Raw genomic sequence first — 19280 nt, 5'->3', positions numbered from 1 at the left:
GAACTATACACCACTGGAAGATCCATTCACATAACTCTAAATAACAAACTGAGATAAACAGGTAGAATAAGGACAAGAAAGGAATGAGGAAGATTTTAAAGAGAAACATGAAACCTCCTCTACAAATCCAATTGTATCATAGGAAAATTCAGGTTGTAAGAGACCTCAGAATGTCTCTAGCCCAAATTTAAGCTCACAACAAAGACAGCTTTGAAGTCAGATCACGTTAAACAGGGCTTAAACTGGACATTAAAAACTTCCATAGATAGAGACTGCTGTCTTTCTGCATCATCTATTCCAATGCCTGTCTGTCCTCAAGAGGAAAGCATATTCCCTTACATCCAGCCAGAAATTCTACTTTTTTCCTCCAATTTATGTCCATTGTTTCTCCCCCTCTGACCATGGCCCACTGTCAACAGCCTGGCTCCATCCTGCTAAACCTGTGCAGTACTTGTCAGTGTCCTTGTGCTGTACTTTATCAATGTCCTTCCTGTAATGGGGCCAGAAAAATTGGACCTGGTATTCTTGATGTGGTCCTTATGACCTGTAGTGCTAAAGACAGATAAATTCTAGTAATTCTCTGGAGTGACCCCCTTGCCTCCACTGCCACATCTCTTATAGTTTTTAAAAAGCAGTTGAAAAGCCCATAACAACAGCTCTTATTCACAGGTCTGCAGCAGAAGAGATGTTACAGGCAGGAACTCTGCCTGTAAAAGTATTCTTTCAAAGGATGGCAAAGGACTCTGCCACCATGAATACATCTTATAGAAGCTTTTTTAATTTTGGTCAGAATTCTACATTGGAAAAAGGAGCAAGTTCCACAAACACCCACATCTGCTGTAGAAGGGCTTGCTCCTCCACACTGCCTTTTTTTGCCCACCAACTGGAAGGGACACTCCTAATTGTGTAAGGCAACTGCTCCAAAAAAGGGACTGTTCCAGGTTAACTCCATGCTTCAAGAATTTCTGCAACTTTTTAATATGTTTTATTGTATTACAGAATTGAGGTTTTTATTCTTTCTTTTCATTCTCCCCCAACACCTCTCTACTCCCTTCAGTTTCAGTAGATCACTATTTTATATTCAAAGAAAACTCCTAATAATAATCTCTCAGAGATTTACCAAGGCAACCTGAAGGCTCCAACTCCCAAGTTCCATTGAATTTCTGAGGGAATTTGGCACCAAACTCATCCAGGTTCTTTTATAAAATGTCATTCTTAAATTAATATTGTGCAACTGGAAGTATTTGCTCTGAGCATTAAAAAAACATTGCTGTTCTGCTAGTTTAATTTTCTAAACATTTCTTGTCACAGACCGACTCAATAGCCACATCAGGGTAAACCTAAGTGGAGTAAGAATAAGCTTCTCATTCAGTCACACAGTGCACTCCTGCTTGATTGGAATGGATATTGTACATAATATGTCCCTGCAGATGTTTTCTCCAGTGGGGCACATTGAATTTCATTTAAATGCCAAGGCTCAAAATCTAAAACAATGTGACTTTAACAAAAAATCTGATGAGGAATTTGATGAGAAAATGGCAAGAATTCCTGTGGCATTTGGGTAACAATTTCAAGCCTTCGTTTTAATAGAATAAACAGGATCATATTTCATTCAAAGCTGGCAATGAGATGAGCTTTGGGTATTACATTGATATAAACCAATAAAGAATTTGCAAATTTGAAGCACTAATTAACAGACACAATATTAAATGAAAAAAGTTTGCTCCAGGGGCAAATATATTTTGAAGACTTTAAACTTTTATTAAAAGACAATTTTGAATAGCTTCTTCTGCATTTTACTATTTTGTTCATTTCAAAGAGGGGGAGTCTTGTGTTTTGAAGTAGCACGTTTAATACAGTTGGAATATAAATGAATAAAATAACAGTCTCTTTTCTGCCTTTCTGAAATAATAACTCAATATCATGTCACTTCAAAAGAAAAAATCCCTCTAAGTTGAACCTACACAGCCAAGAGCTGTGTAAGAGGATGTTAGAATTTTACCTACACTGACCTCCAACACTATTTCTATTGAATTATTTTTTAAAGTCTTATAGTGCTGAATCAAAAAGCACTCCTATTTAGAACCTGACTGTTCTATTATGAGAGCCCCAGTAAAAATGTATAAACAACAAAAATTGGAACTTTTGGTTTACAGTTCACAGATGTAATAGTAAGAGGATTTTCTCTAACTAATTGCAATGCTGCACATTGTAGCCTTTTTGTTACTACAATATCCAAGACTTATGTATCTAAAGACTCATACTTCAGAAAATGGGAATGTCAGCTAGAATATTAAGGTATGAAATCTATGAGACTGACCTTCAGATAGGATATTAGAGACTGTTTTTTGAAACAAGTGGTTATTTCATCCTAAGCATAATACCATCAAAATCTGCTGATGATAAAGTCACCTGCTCTGACAACTCAGCAGCTGTGCTTCACTTAAAAGCTGTCACATATTTAATTCATTAGGAAGCCAGCTACCTTCTTGCTTCAAGAAATCATGGATTTTTTTACTTCCAAATATTAAGGTACAATTTTTTCTTTTACACTCTATGGGATAATTGTGCACCAGTATCTAATCCTATAATGGCAGGTCCATAGTCCCTTATATCTTATCTTCGGTGATGCTTCCATTTTTTCCATCCACTTTCATTTTTCTTGTCTTTAATACAGTTGATTGTAGTACTTTTTTTTTCTTTTTTATTTAAAGGAAAATTATGAGGTAAGTGTTTAGAAAGGTAATTGATCTGTAGTTTAGAGATAAAAGGCCTGATCTTTCCTTCTGATACTGAATGTGCATCAAAGTCAAGTTGAAGCACTTTACATGCGTGGCTTAATGAAAACTTGTAGAAAATGGAATATAAAAAAAGCCATTAGCTATAAAAATAAATGACAGGAGGTTCTGCAACCCGTTCACTGACAATTTGTGTATCACTTGGATTCAAAATCTATACAATTTACATATACATGTGCAATACTGCCTAAGTTTAATGAACAACTGTTCACAAAATCTCACATGTTGCATGTGTATGCCCATAACTCTGTACCTGAAAATGCCCAAAATAATTTGGGGTTAGGATCCAAAGTGGGATAGTCTGTATAATTTTAGAGGGTAGAATAGAAACTCCACACAAAAATAAATTCAAAGTCCAGAAGCAGAATTGAACCTGGTCCTCCCTCTCTATGTCAATGCCTAATTACAGGACATAAACCCCACATTAGACTAGTGAGCTTTAATTTACAAACATCCAAGCTTCCTCACATTTCTATCCCAATTTCGAAGTTTGGTTCAAGAACCAAGGGAAAACCATCTCCCTTGGAGGCATAAAGGCACTCTCAATAACAATATACATCTTCCACGACAGAAGTCAAAGCAGAAAGCTGGCAGAAAATGGGGAAAGATGGTGTCCTATGTGTCATTCTGGGTGTGATCACACATGCTCCAAGACATGTGCAGAGCAGGACAGTCATAGAACCACAGAATCTCACAGAATATGCTGAGTTGGAAGGGGACCCATGAGAATCAAGTCCAACTCCTGGCCCAGCACAGCACCATCCCCAAGAGTCACACCCTGTCCCTGAGAGCATTGTCCAAACACTTCTTGAACTCTGTCAGGCTGGTGCTGTGACCCCTGCCCTGGGGAGCCTGTCCCAGTGCCCAAACATCCTCGGGTCCCCTCAAACCTCTTCCTAAAGACACAGTAAGCTCACCACAGCAGTCACTGTGATTACACTGTTAATAAACATTATTTATTTGTTTAGAAAAAGAATGTGATGCGAACAAATACTTCAGAAGCAGAGTGAAACACAAAGGCTGTTGTATAGCTCCTCCACAATGACAAGGAGCCATTAGAGGAATTACCTAATTACAAACCAAGAGAAAAAAATTCAGGTATAGAGAACAAGTAAACACATGGATGCAGTAAGCTGGAGAGGGTTATTACACACTACAGCTTCTCTATGCTAATTCCTCCATTGTTACTGTATTACTGAGGAATATGTTACCTTATATTTACCTAGAGTTAAGAGCAATCAACCTGCAGTTTTCAGCATGGTGCTGCTAGTTCATATTTTTGCTTTATGGATGTAGTAACTTGTTTGCCTACCCATCTCATTATAGAATTAAATAACAGATCATTTCTCTATTAAAAAAAAATTCTGTATTAAAAGCTATCTGAAATTATATACTCCCCACTGCACCTCACTGGTGAATGCAATTTTCCAAGGAAATCTATCATAGCTCTAATATGTAAGATAGTTATTGATCTGTAAGTGGAATTATATATGAGTGAAGACATTTGCACCTGTACCTGTCACATTATAAGACGCTTCTGAGTAACTGATGGAAGGATTTAAGTGTACTTATTGAACCTCCAATACAGCACTGAATCACTTCAAATACTACAGGAATGAGTGAAGGATCATGAACTGGAAGAACCAATTCAGCCTGCACACTGACTTGTCTTATGGAATAAAAAAAGCTGTTCTCCTCCATGCTGTGATTCAGGCTCAGCTGTCTGAATCAGAAAAGACATAAAATTCTACATAAGTATATCACAGGGGTTTCTGGGAAAAGGAAAATGCTGTGTACGTAACAAGCAGGCACTTCTGTGAAAAATACAAACTAGCCTAATACACAAGATGTTATTGGCTAGAGAATGAAGCCATTGCCCAATTTAAATACCTCACAGAAAAAGTGGCTTAAAAAAACTCCATATCCCAGGCAATCAGTATCTAATGACCACTTAAGGGAAACCTTTCAACCTCTCAACTCTTTCAAAACTCATAATACTTAGAAATATGTAGAGTTCCACTTGCCAAACACTCCCTAGAGTGTTTTGCTATGGTCTGCATTTCAGGATAGAAATTTCTGAAAGAAGGGCCACTTTCTGTCCCTATTCTGTACTGTGTCGCACCTCTCAGGCAGACTATGTCACTCTGTCCCTTTCCATAAAACCCTCTGAGAATAGCAATAGGGCAATCCTAGATGTAATTACAGACTGGGGAACTGCTGGAAAGCAGTGCTGGAAAGAGGAAAGTGACCTGGGGCTCCTGGTGAACAGAAAGTTGAATATGAGTCAGCAGTGCCCTGGGAGCCATGGCACAGCCAACTGTGTCCTGGGAGTATCAGACCCAGCATCAACAATCGTGCAAAGGAGGGGATTGTCCTGTTCTGCTCTGGGGCAGACTCACCTCGAGTGCTGGGGGCAGTTTTATTGTGGCTGGGGAGAGTTTTATTGTGGCTGGGTGCCACAATATAAGAAAGACATTAAATTATTAGAGAGTGTTCAAAGGAGGGCAACAAAGATGGTGAAGGGCCTTGAGGGGAAGCTGAGGGCACTGGGTCTGTTCAGCCTGGAGGAGACTGAAGGGACACCTCATGCAGTCACCACTTCCTCTTGAGGGGAAAAGGAGGGGCAGGCACTGATTTCTTCTCTCTGGTGGCCAAGACCCGAGGCAATGGCCTGAAGTTCTGTCAGGGAAGATTTAGGTTGGACATCAAAAAAATGTTCCTCACCCAGATGGGGGTTGGGCAGGGGAACAGCGCCCCAGGGCAGTGGTCACAGCACCAGCCTGACAGAGTTCAAGAAGTATTTGGACAATGCTCTTGGGCACGTGGTGGGGATAGTGCTCTGCAGGGCCAGAAGCTGGACTTGATCATTCTCATGGGTCCCTTCCAACTCAGCACATTCTGTTTGATTCTGCTCTCATTACCAAGACCCATGTTAGACCACCAGATTTCCCTCCAGGATATGTACTGACTTGCCATACATTCACGCCTTCCTTGGTTTGTAAGTTAGTCATGTACATGTAAGCCAGCAAACACGGAGGTTTTTACAAGATTTTCACATGCAGTTCTTTGTAGGTGACCAGAAGAGTCCACATACATTTCTCTTTCCTGAACCTCTTTCTGAATTCAGGCCTCATGGGTCAGTTCTCTCACAGATACATACCTCTGAGTAGCCAGCATTTTTTCACTAATAGTCCATACTCATTTTTTGAAATGTGTTTTTTTGTTTTCGTCTCCAAATCACTTTCTTGCCCAGGGCATGCTCTACAATGAATTTCCGTCCTCATACCTTTCCCTCACTAAAATATCCTTTAAAATGATCTCTATTTTTTTTCCTTTATAACCCTGAATTATTTTTCCACCAGTGTCCTTACAAGAGCCTCTAACAGTCTCTAGCACATAAATGGAAACCAATCAGTGTTCATATATTTTACATACACAGAATACCCAAGCAATTTTTCAGTAATAATTTTCCAGTAAGACTTTAATGTTCAGTTTCTTTTGACTACCTTTACTTTGCCTGGAAAATGGTTTAATGAAACTCAGCCTTATGTGCACATGTCTGGGTGCTGCCAGAACTCCCCTTTCAGACTGCAGCACACTAAGCAAAACTTGAAGTAAATGTAAGCAGTTTTCCAGTTTCTCCAGGACCCTCGTTTGAGTGACAGAACCTTTTATATTAACTTCCCAACATTTCTAACAAGCATTTAACATTGATTTTGCTTACACAGGCGATGTCCTGTTAAAGACAGCAAAAGGAAGAGAATCAAAAGACTCTCTACACAGACTAAGCTTTGATTAATCCTGGGTAGCTCTTCGGGGTTAGAAACTCAACAAACATGTGACTGTGAAATTAGAAATGTTCAACGAAATTAAAACAGATGCATGCTATGCTAATAAGAGAAAAGAGATGTTACAAAAGATAACAGTGGGGTTTTCAAGGCCTGAAACATCAGTTTTAGTCAAGATTTCAGAGGTTAATGTAACATAGTATGGGGGATAAGTTCAATTTACTCCTAACATCAGGAGGAGCTTAAAATGTTACACAGATTTTTTTTTTATGCTGAATATTACATTTGAGTTAGGTAAATTACTCATAGTGTGCAAACATAAACTGAGGCAGAGGAATTCATGTTCTTGGCTGAAACTATGAAATATTAAGCAAAGCCTGCTCTAAAAAGACATAAAGTACTCCACTTAGAAATTATTGTTGATGAAAATCAAGCACCTAATTATAATCAAGTAGTAACAAGTTAAGTTGTCACGTGAGAATAAAAAGCAAAAACACAAGGAAACCTTCAGGCTTGTATTCTAGATGCAATATATATGGGATTGGAGGGCTTTCCAAATTATAAACTCTCATTAAAGCATTATCTAAAATCAGGACATACATCTTGCGGTCTATTATTTGCCCAGGGCAGTCATTTTATCCTATGAAGACAGGATACATTCTTATGTACATCCTGTCCTGTTGCCATGCTTTTTGTGACAGTGTGCTTCTCCTTCTTTGTATCAACCTGACCTCTATGTCCTGTAAATCTGTTCAAGTACTAACCACCAGTGGTGGTCCTAATGGATGGTTTGGTAATGATGGCTGCACCCGGCTTCAAGTGGATTCAGGGGAGACAAAACAACACAATAGCCAAAGGCTAATTTGAGCAAGGCACACTCCAAACCCCAGTGCTGGTCAATGCATTACTCAAGCCAAACCTGGACAAAGCTAACCTCTGTAGTCAGTATACAAAAATGACTACAATTCAATCATCTGACTCCATATACTCCATATGGGCAGCCCAGGGCCCATTGAGCTCTCCTGAATGGCAATGGGCTGCACATTAGAATGAGTCCCTGAGTAGGAATCCTTATTGTATCAAATACTTGGTAAGTGAATTGGGAATAAGCACACTGAAACTTTGAAATCTTATCTAAGTGAGATAGAGAAAGGGATGTGCATATATAATCTTTAGACATAAATCATTCACCAAGTCTGGGACTAAATCTGTATCCAGCTGGATCTAAACTCCCCCTGAGGAGTTTAGAATGAAAGGGGGTCCCTTCTGAACCTCATGACTCAACATGAGGGTCTCAGTCAGTTCTTTCTGACCCTGTTCACAAGCAGTAAATAATCAAACGTACATTGCCATGGATTTTTGTTAAAGCAGTCACATTGACCGTAGAACTTTGTTAACACACTGCCTGATAGAAACAAAATGCATTGTTTCTTCTTTCTTGTGAGTGAAGTGCATGACTCTATCCATGACAATTTTCCACCAATTTAAACAAAACTTCGCAATGAAATCTCACAAATCTTTACAACTATTACACAACATTTACTCCTCAAAAGTCAGTTTTCAGTATGGGCCCCCCCCTGTAAAGTGCTGAGGGCCCTCAGCTGCAATTTGATATTCACTTTGACTTAAAAACTCATAAAATTGATTACAATGCCACATTTAACTGATAAATGCTTCAGGACAAGTCATAATTTTATTTAGGGTAAATAACAGCAAAAGGTAAAAAGCCAAACAGAAGTGAAAAGCAGTGTAGTTTCCAACATATTGGGCACTAGCACTCCATTTCACTGCACTGATGGAAAATGGCCTAAGAAATAAAAAGGAAGACAATGAGTCTTATAGTTGGAAGTTCCATCCTATGTAGTCATTTATTTCATTCTGAGATTGCTCAACAGACAACAAAATCTCTTAAGTTGGTAAATATTAAGGGAAAGGAAGAATGCAATTTTTTTCTTTGACAACTGTATAATATCAAGGCATAAAGGGAACAGTTGACACTGATATTTTTCATTACAAGCTATATGAACAGTGAAGTCACATGTATTTAATGCAAAGTTTAAAAAATTCCTAGGTTATTTAGGAGTAGCACAAAGGGTAGTTTCTCTCACTTCAAAAAGTGTGTTTCTTCATACTGTGCACAAAATTAATCCAAATGCATGGCGCATCACTACATGTTAGAAAATTTAGCAGGAGTACTTCTGTAAACATTATATCAGCATTTTTTTTCCTGTTTTGGGCCTGAATGTGTCAGAATCACTACAAACTAGACTAATTAACTATTACTAATGAAGACTGTTTACATTCTAATACAATGAAATGGAAAAGGGGTCTCAGAAAACGTATCCAATAAAAACCCCACAGTACCGGTTAATTAATTTTCAGGGCTAAAAGGCATCATTAGATGATTTTATTTGCCCTCTTACATAACACAAACTTTAAAATGTCACCTAGTTTTCCTCACAGTAAGTCAAATGACAAAATACCACTGCCTGAATGCACATCTGCTCTACCTTCCTCAGAACTGTACTTCCATAGTGTACAGAAAAATGTCTGCAACTAAAATGGGAAAATGAAAGGTTTTAATCTAAAACAGTAGCATTTCCCCCTCTTACAGCAAAACACCATTTGTTTGGTACAAGTAGTTATTCTGCAGCCAGCACTAACTAGACCACTTATTATTGTAGCCTGTCCAATTTCTCATCCAAAACTGCAAGTGGTATCCAACATGTACTGAGAGCCCAAGGATACAAGAATTAGAGTTGTAGTGACTCTAGCTCAATGATTCTTGCTATGCAGTATTTGGGGTTTGCTCCATTACAGAGAAACACATTTACTGCAACTTGTGGACATTCATTCAAGCTTCAAGCAGCAGATAAGTCAGCTCAAGCAATGAGGCATTACAGTACTTATTTTACTAAAAGAATGATCTTTCCGTTATTGTTCATGTGGGTTTACTGACAGGAGGAGAGTAAGAGAATGAAAAGCGGTGACAGGAGAACAAAAGTGACAAAAGGCCTAAGAGCAAACGTTGCCTTATGTTAATTATGAGGCCATAAATATGAGAGGTTTTTTGGCTGAGAAACTTTTATTGGTTAGCAAAAAGAGGATTTTAAGATTTTCTTTCTGTCTCCATCATCATTTCAGCTCTAGTCCAACTTCAGAATTTCAAGACTGGCAAATTGAAGTAGACAGCCTGCCTCCTGCCAAACCAGCTTTATACAGATGCCCAGGAAATACACAGGCTGTTATAATGACTGAGAAGTGGGAGGAATCAACAGTCAGAAAACAAGTATGAAAAGCTCTAGGTGACACATCTGCTAATCAAAGAGAAGGGTTTGAGACGTGTTTTTCACAGGAACACAATGATCTACAGTGGAGTTCTCCATGTTGCATATATTCAAGTACCTGTTTTGTATTTAGTATTTGATGTGAAGAGTGGACTGTTTTGAAACACACCTTAATTATTATAGTAAGTATGATTGATAGGGTTATTTAAAAAATCTATTTTTTTTAAATATAGATTTAGAGTGTGGGGGAGCTATCAAATTATTATTTTTTTAAAACTGTTGAAGAGAAAACGCTGATAAAAATCTGTTTCCAATATACTTCTTCAGGAGCAAAGAAGCTATTGAGGGCTGATATTAGATCAATTCAAGAACAGCAGTAATGGAAGGGAGTTTTAAGGTTTATGCTTTAACTGCATTAAAGAATTCTGAAGAAACCAAAAAATAATGAACTGGTTTTTTCAAACTACAGCATAATTCAGCTCTTCTAGCACTTCTACCATACACAGTGTTGAAAGCTAACTTTCCCTTTTAGTATGACAGGTAGAATTGTCACTTAGGCCATCAAGCCATTAAACCAGTTTTTAAAAAGTATTTTGTAGATTCTGTAACATTCTAGAGAGTTTCTTGGTGCTTTTTCAATCAAGAAAATCTGACTAAAATTGCGCTATCTGACCTTCCGATTAATGGCCTTCCTATAGCCTGTCATGCTAACACGGAATCTGGGGAACAGTTAGGATTCATCTGGAAGCAATATAATTTCTGCCTTTGTCTTTCTTTTCTGGACACTAATGGCTTTAAGTCAGTCCTCTTCACTCAATGTATGACACATACAGCCATTCTATTTCAGTTGTCCATTAACTTCAAGCACTATGACAAGAACAAAGCAACTTCTCAAAGGAGTTCAGTTATATGTGTACTGAATTTCTACAAATCCTTCGCTTCTTAGGTGCTCTTTTCAAGTACCACTAATGTGTACCTGAGTGCAATACTACCTATTATAATTAAAAGTGGCTGCTTAAACAAATGAAACAGGTTACAAGGCTCGTGGATTCAACATTAGTGTTACTATTCAGTTTCTCTACATATTTCTGATTTTTTTTCCTAGAACTTATCTACCTTTTTTAAGCATGAACTGGGGAAAAAAATCAACAACCAGAAACCTCCAGTTTGTGGTCTGAAGTCTAAGGCCTGAGCATGGTACTTGATATTGCTTCCTGGAAAGCATGCAAAGGACAGACTACAGAGAGCACTCCTAGGCAGAAAGGAATAAATACATTTCCACAGGTACTTACAGAATCACTGATATAAACAACTAGGGGAAATAGATTCCATTCTGAAAAGTGACACCTGTAGTCCTACAAGATTTTTAAATATTTCAGCTCCTTAAATATTTATCACCAAGATGCAAATAAAGCATCTGCAACCTCCTATGGAAATAACATGAATTGGATGGCTTTAAGAAATATGTATGACTGTATTAACATCTTACTTAGTTGTACCAACCTGGCATCTGGTCAATGTCTATATTAAGGCTACATAACAAAGTATTTTTACTCACCATACTGTTTTAAATAAATAAGAAATCTCCTATCTCTTTTTATTGGGACACTCATGAGATAAGAAGTCTCTAGGTATCGTTGAGAGGTGGAAGAAGCTCTCAACTTCTGTAAAAATATTCTTGTCAGAGCCCCGCTGACCAGACAACACAGCACAGTTCCATCTGAATGCAGATGGCATTTATGTCTATGCGGCAAAGGTGTTTTATTCTGACTTTACTGTATTTGGTCTCATCAGATTCTGGTCAAACTTACCAGTAATTTGCCTCTTCCCTAGCCAAATTTTCCCAGGACCAGCCATGTCTGTGAAATGATACTTGCAGCTATGCTTTTCTGTATTCCTCAGTGACACAAAGTTCTTTCCTAAGCCTCAGGCAATGTGAGAAGCCAATTCAATTTTGATTCTCTGCTACTTCTCTCTCTCTATCAGACAGCAAGCAATATTCAAAAGATGCCTTATTTAAGAAGAAGACTAAGCCTATATGTAGAAAACTTTGTGTTGTGCTAGATTTTCTCCTTATTCTTTCTGAGCCCTCCATCAGAACTCCTCCTAGCAGAGGGTTATATGGAATGCAGCAGTATAAAGACAGCTTTGCCCTTCAATAAATACTCATCTCCTTCTAATGTGGGTCTTAAGACTTATGCCCTGAGCATTATCCTTTCTTTCTCCATCTACTCAGATTTTAAGCAAAACCAGTCTTTGGGACACAATTGAGTAAGAGATCAGATCAGTAAGTATCAGCATGAGGAACCTGCTCTCTCTCCCCCCAAGACTTCTCTGTTAATCTGAATCCAACAGATCAAAGAAAATTGCTGCATGCATTTCAGGCATTCAACCCTACAAAGCCAACTACTGTCTGTCCAGCTGCAAAGTGCAAAGCTAGTGGTAGAAGTGGAGATAGGATTGTGGTATCTATAACAAAAAGACAGCTGAGGAAAAAAACCCAAGCTGTCAGATGCCCAATGCACTGCCAGACAAATCAAAATGCTTAACTTCATATAGGCTGAAACCTCAGGCACTCTGAGATCAGGGAAGGGCAGGTAGAAGATTCTCCAAAATCTTCTGTGCCAGTTACTTGTCATTATGAATATAATTTTGTAGGTGAATTGGAATTACAGATTCAGATATCCAAATAAAATATAGAAATAAGTCTCTACAAACAGATGTAAAGCAATGTGGTTTTACCTTCTTCCTGAGGATAAAATTTTCATGAATATGTTTGTCCTTGTAACACAAGCTAATAACACAGGTTAACAGCAAGAGATAAGTTTAAGCTCTCACAGCAAGGCATAGAAAGCAAAAAGGAATCAACATAGAGCTCTATAGGTGGCTGCAGAGTCCCCGTGGATCTTACTGCTCAGCTTCCTATTTCACTCCCACTTCATAGCAGTGTAGTAAGAGCTATCATCATCTGAATCATTCTGCTGCCCTGTTTTCCAAAAGTACTATCTGCCTCTCCCTCTGTTCCAAATGCATTCAGGCCATCTCCTCTAGCAGTCTGCTGCCACGTGGGCAAGGTTTAGCTTATACTCATCCATGTAATTGGAAGTGTTCATTTTACACTGCTAAAGAAGACTCTACATGATTGTCCATGTAACCACAACCAGCTCAATCACCTGGAAAAGGCCATGACTCGGCACTATTTATCCAGCTTGTTTTTGTTGTCAAAATCCTGTAACGCATGTTTCCAGCTTGAACCGTATAACAAATAACTATATAAGAATTTGAAAGTGCACAAGCTTTTCAAGTCACTGTTTCTTAAATATGGAACAGAATCAATCCCCTATTGTCACCTCTCTTTTATCTTTTCAGGGTGCGGCTACATAGTGCACAGAAAGACTTTATTATACTCACAGACAATGCAGCTGTGCAATAATGTTAGCTTTGTCCTTCAGTGCAAAATCATTTTTTGCTGACATGTGTGTCTTAGGACCCATAACACTGAAACATCAGAAAATAGTGATTCATTTTAAAAATTTCATTTGAACATCTGCACTAAACAGAATTTACAAAGAAAGAGACATTATTCTGATCATACAACTTCACTGCCTTACACAATCTACACTGCTTTGTGTTTCCTACAGCTCAGTCACCCACAAGGGATGATACTAAAGGTTAGTTCTCTTTCTGCATGTGGCTAGACAATTTCCAATTACAATAAAAACGTAAATTTCAATGTAAAATTCCATTCTTAAGATTATATCCATGTTCAAATGCCTAAAAACATCCAGTCATTAAATATATGAGAAGGAATTAAAAAAAAAAAAAAAACCTCAAACAAGAAATCCCAAGGGTATGGGTATGTGCCAGGCTGGGGGATATTAAAAAATACAATGAGCTATGAAGCATTTTTTAAAGCAAAATGCTTCCATGTGATCCTTGAGAACTATATACCTGTGTATGTGTATGCCCATCCAGACATACACACTATTAGGGCAACCTGCCCTCATCTGCTCTGGTGCAACTCTTCTGATAACATAATTGAGGTCATGTAATAGAAGGAAATCACACTAGCAAAACTAAATTACTCAGGTTCAGATGATTTTGGAAAGCATGGGAGAAATAGAAAGGTGAATTAAGTGTAAAGACAGCAATCAGTTTTTATGTGAAAAATCAGATAATGGGTTTACCTGATGCATGAGTATCACTCTGTAACTTTCAAAGGGGGCTGAAAGGCTGCATTAAAGGCTGAAGGAGAAGATATTTGCAGAGATAGTCACTGATACTAAATGCAGAGAGAAGAAATAAGATCAAGAAATGCAAAAACAATATAAGGGACAAGACTTAGAAAACATTTCTATCAAGTTGATGACAAAATTAGCTTGGTAATATTACAGTTAGACTTTGGCATAAAATGGGCAATATAAGGTAAAACCAAATTTTTAAAGACATTTTTCTAGTCTACAACAAATTTAAAAAATCAAAGGCATGGATTTCATCTGCAATAGTCAGTATTAGATAGATAAATAACGAAACCCCTTGTTCTAGTAACATACAACATCTTATCATAAATGTTGCTAACAGTGTAGTTTATCATTAATAGTGGGACTCAAGAAAAGCTGAATGGAACAACTAGGTTGTCTATAAGGTAACTGTGACTAAACAAATAGCTGGCAGCATTTCATTCTGATGAGACAGGGTCTGCATAAATTAAAGAATTACAATTATGTCAGGAACTACATATAAATGAAGCTGATTGTAATACACCAGGAAGTACATTGTTTCTATTCACTATGAATCCACATACATAAAAACTTTGCTTACTCTTGTTTTGATCCCAGCATGCAGTGTATATTAACCTGTCCAATTTCACATAGTAACCAATTGTGACTATTACAATCCATATAATTTATCAGAATTTAAAAAAAAAAGAGAAAAAAATCCAAGCAACACCTTTCCATATGGCCAATTAGTAAAGTCATAAAATGCAGCAAATATATGATGCTGTATTGAACATCTGTGCTGGTTATCCTATGGGAATTTTTAATAAAGGACCAAACAGCATATTGATGTTAATTCTATGTTACCAGGACTTTAAATAAAAAACTAAAATAAATAGCATCCATTAAACTGATCATACTGTTGTAACTCAAATTGTGTTTATTATGCTAATGGAACATGAAATTAAGAAAAAGACCTTTATGCCAGTGGAATTAATTAATGAGCTTTATGAAGGCATTGGGATGTAATTTATTTCTAGATAAGTAAGTCTAATTTGCAGTTCCATGGGTCTCTGCAATGCTGATTGTAATAGTTATTCCTGCAGATGTGCTGCTCACAGCATGTCTTTCCATTAGAACTGAACACCTCATTATATAAACTGTACCTAATTAAACATAATACAGTGGTGACTTGTTAAACTGGCCTTTTTAAGTCAGCAGCTGCCTAAGCTAATAATACCATATACAAGATTTATATCATCTACCATATAATACTGATATTAAAATATACTGCCCAAGGGATTGACAAGTAATTTACCAGTATGTAACAGGTATACTTCAGATTCTGCAATAGAGATTAAAGACTACTAGTCTATAAAAATCAAATGAATTAAAGTCTATTTGGAGTTCTAAATAACTATAAAAGTCTCTTAACAACTTTTATCTTCTAACAGTTTATTTAAAAAAAAACATAATCAGAGAATAACACTTCTCCTATGTTCTTTCTCCATATGTGATGGGCCATTTTTCTTTTGTGGTCTGAATTACTACAACATTTGAACACAATTAGGTATGTGCATACTGCCTTTGTTTCAGGCAAAACAAAACAAGAAACTGCAAGACAGATACAGCTACTTCTTGAATTTTGTGTGTTTGATTCTGTGACTATTCTGTTTGATTCTGTGACTACTCTGTACATGTCCTTCCCACCAAATCGTAGATAGAGCTCATATTCAAAATATGACAGTCAGACTCCATGAAGTCTATTTTGGTCAGAAAACAAGGAAGTTGGAAAACACACTGAGAACAGACTGAGTTTCTTATGAAAGCTACATTTGAAAGCTACAAAATAATATTTTGGATAAACCATGTCTAATCATGAAAACTTTCCATTCTGTATATTTCCTGTGGTTTAAGAATTGTTTTCTGTTTCTCCCCTCTTCAGAAGCTGAATCTACTGCCACGTTATGTTCTTATGTAGAGCAGCATTGCTTTTGTTCTTCCCATTTTGTTCTTCATTCCTCTTCTGGAGGAAGAGGATACATTTTGCTCACATATGTATCTGGGGAACCACATAGCTACACCTTTTCCTCACAGAAGCCTGTGATTCTTTTTTCCTTTTTTCTCAAGTATGCAAAACTGGCTCATTTTCCACTCTTACTCTATGCCATAACTGAGCCACCTGACGACATGTGAGCAGTCCTGCATTTTGCTTCCATCTCTCTTTCTAAATGAAGAAAATGAGGCTCAAATTCTAAAGACCTTTGGACATAGGGCACTTCAAGCAATACCTTTAAAACATGTATAAATTTAGTATAAATTTATAAATTTATGTATAAATTTAGTCACATTGATGACTAAATTGAGTCCATTGATGTCCAGTATCAAGAATCAAGTACAAAGTTGACAAATGTCAATGTATTTTTTCAGTATGGACTGAAACTTACTTTCAGTAAGTTTCTGAAAACATTCATTCTCTTGAACAACCTTCAACATTTTCTTGCATAGAGAAGTTGGAAAAAAACACAAAAAAGTAAATGCAAACTCCTCAAGTTTTGGAGGAAAAGATTCAGAATTAGATCAGATTTGCTTTGAATCACTTTCTCTGTCTTACTGAGCACATAAAAAAATATAGTGTTCTTATATACACCTTAATATCTGCAGTGTCATACTTTACTTTTAAGGTTTCATGATAAAGAGAGACAGTCATTCCCCTCTTCTTGCTATAATATCTAAATCATTCCAGACTATAGTGTGAAATACATGAACCACTGCAAATCAAGGTGAAATTAAAGTTTGTTCTAAAGTTACAGATTCAGAGAAGAAAGATCTGTTCTGTCCCAAAGGCTGTGCATCAAGTAACAAAACTATGAGCAATTTAACCCTATTGACAGAACATGAAGAACAGGCTTCCAGACTGAAACAGCTCGTACACAACCAGCTTATGCTACTAACAGAAAGAGGATTCTTGTGGTAGAGCTGACAGCACACTCAGAAGAAACTCGGCATTCCAGGATAAAGATTAAACCAGAGAACTTGCAGTTAGAAGCAAAGACTTTATGAGAAATAATTTGTTTCCAATAGTTGCTCTGTTTAAATTCTGTCGTTACCAAGGCTGCATTTTAATTTCCTGGAAGTTACCATTTGCTTCATGCTTTCAAGAAAGTCTTCCAACTATTTAATTCTTGTACTTAATTCTTTCTTCAGATTTTTATTGCAAAATCTTTTATTATAAATAATCACTGTACTAAAACAACTTTCTTTATTTTAACGGATACTATTTCAATTCAAAACCAGTCTAATTTTTTCCTAAAAGTCCCATTTCAATTGCTTCACTATCTCTCAGTAATCAAATATGAAATGTAACAGAACAGCAACATAATTTGCTGAGGGTAAAATTTAGCAGAATCAATCAACAATAAGAAGAAAATAGGAGGTCATGAGCACCATGGATCCATTATCATTATTATTTTTAATTAAATATTCCAGATACACATTAATTTACTTTGCTCACTACTTTTATTGTTTGACTTGCCTTCAAATGAGAACTGTGAGCACTTTGAAAAATGAGTTGAAAGACTCCCTTGTTTCACAACAGACTGAGTAGCTACTTCTCCATTTGCTGCCAAAATGCATTTTAGTAACGTATCACAGCTAAACTCCTCCATGACTCACCACAGATGCCTTCTGTCTCTTCAAGAAATCTAAAACAAGGAAAACATTTTCTCCATATCCAATCAATGAAAGTACAGAAATATCACCAAAGCTTTAAAGACATCTAACTGGATCTTGAATTCAAAAAGCATTTTCTAAACTGTGGTTATTTTAAAATTAAGAACCTTTTTTAGTGTCTCCAAAAAGAAAGGAAAAATCCTGTCATTGTGCTCCTGAACAACATGACATCTTTAAAAATATTAAAGACAAACAAAAGTATGATAAAACAAAATACTAACCCCTTTAATGAGATCAATAGAAGATTTTTTCATTTAATTAAAATTTCAACTATTTTATAGAAGAATTTTACAGTTTCTTACCCTGCCTAGTTCTGGTGAAAAAAATAATTCTAAATATAACAAGAAGGGTGGATTCACAAGCTTACTAATGTGGCTGAGTTTTCAATTTACAGTTTCAGGAAATCTATGAAATTGAGAGAAATATCCTGATAATTTGATGCTTATGTGAGCTGAGCTTCTAAAACCTTTCTGAAAAAGTGACTTTCAACTGGTCTGATCTCACAGGTACGTAGGAATACTTGGCTTGAGAGTTATACTGTCTATTTAACTTCTGACTTTTACAGTTAAGCAGTTATTCTGGAAGCATGAAAAATATCTCAAACTGTCACTCTGTCACTTATAGCTGGTTTTCAACCTCCTTGGGTGATGCAGAAAGGCAAACAATTGGGATCAACTGAATTCTCTCAGAAACACTCCTTCCCAGAAGGAAGTAAAAATATGCAATAATATGGTCAGCAGGAAAAAATTATTCCATAATAAAGACCCCGCAAAAAACCTCCGATATTTTAGCCTATTACTGCTACCATAAAGTCAAAAGAAGCTGTTGGATGAACAAAAACATTAGAAAATTATTCATATTTTTCCTCTCAAACCAAATGCAGAGTGTTATTGTCCACTGCATTGCCAAAGATTTGATTCACAGATACTCTGAAATTTTAGTCTTTTTTCTGAAGTTCTTCAAAACAAAAAAAAAAAAAAAAGCCTTTTAAAAAAACTTTAACACACCATTGACTGAAAAATCAGTACTACATGGTGAATTGGGACAATCACAGGAAACATAAACAGCATCTTCTTCCAAACAACTCTACAACAAAGCAAAAACTCCTAATCCATACTCTAAACAACTGAAAAACAGGAGAAAAGTGACAATCATTAATGCCCTGAAAAATTACTAGGAAGGCAAAGAGAATGTATATGCATGCTACTTTGAATTCCTTTTGCTGCCAGAACTCAGATACCATAACAATGAGAGGTCACACACACACCCTGACAGAACAGAACTGACAGGTTTGTTAATAGATGACAAACTTACAGCACTAATATCTTTTCAATTATAACAATATTTTCATTATTTGAGAGGTCAGTCTTCATTCCCCACGTGCATACCATAAAGAACACTAATGAAATGCTGTGAGTAGAATTCAGACAGTTGTTTCTGCTCCCATCAAGGACAGAA

Source organism: Agelaius tricolor, unplaced genomic scaffold, assembly GCF_023055355.1.
Source record: "Agelaius tricolor isolate 1412-34295 unplaced genomic scaffold, bAgeTri1.0.p SCAF_11, whole genome shotgun sequence".
In the NCBI taxonomy this organism is placed as follows: domain Eukaryota; kingdom Metazoa; phylum Chordata; class Aves; order Passeriformes; family Icteridae; genus Agelaius; species Agelaius tricolor.
This window is presented reverse-complemented; position numbering follows the sequence as displayed.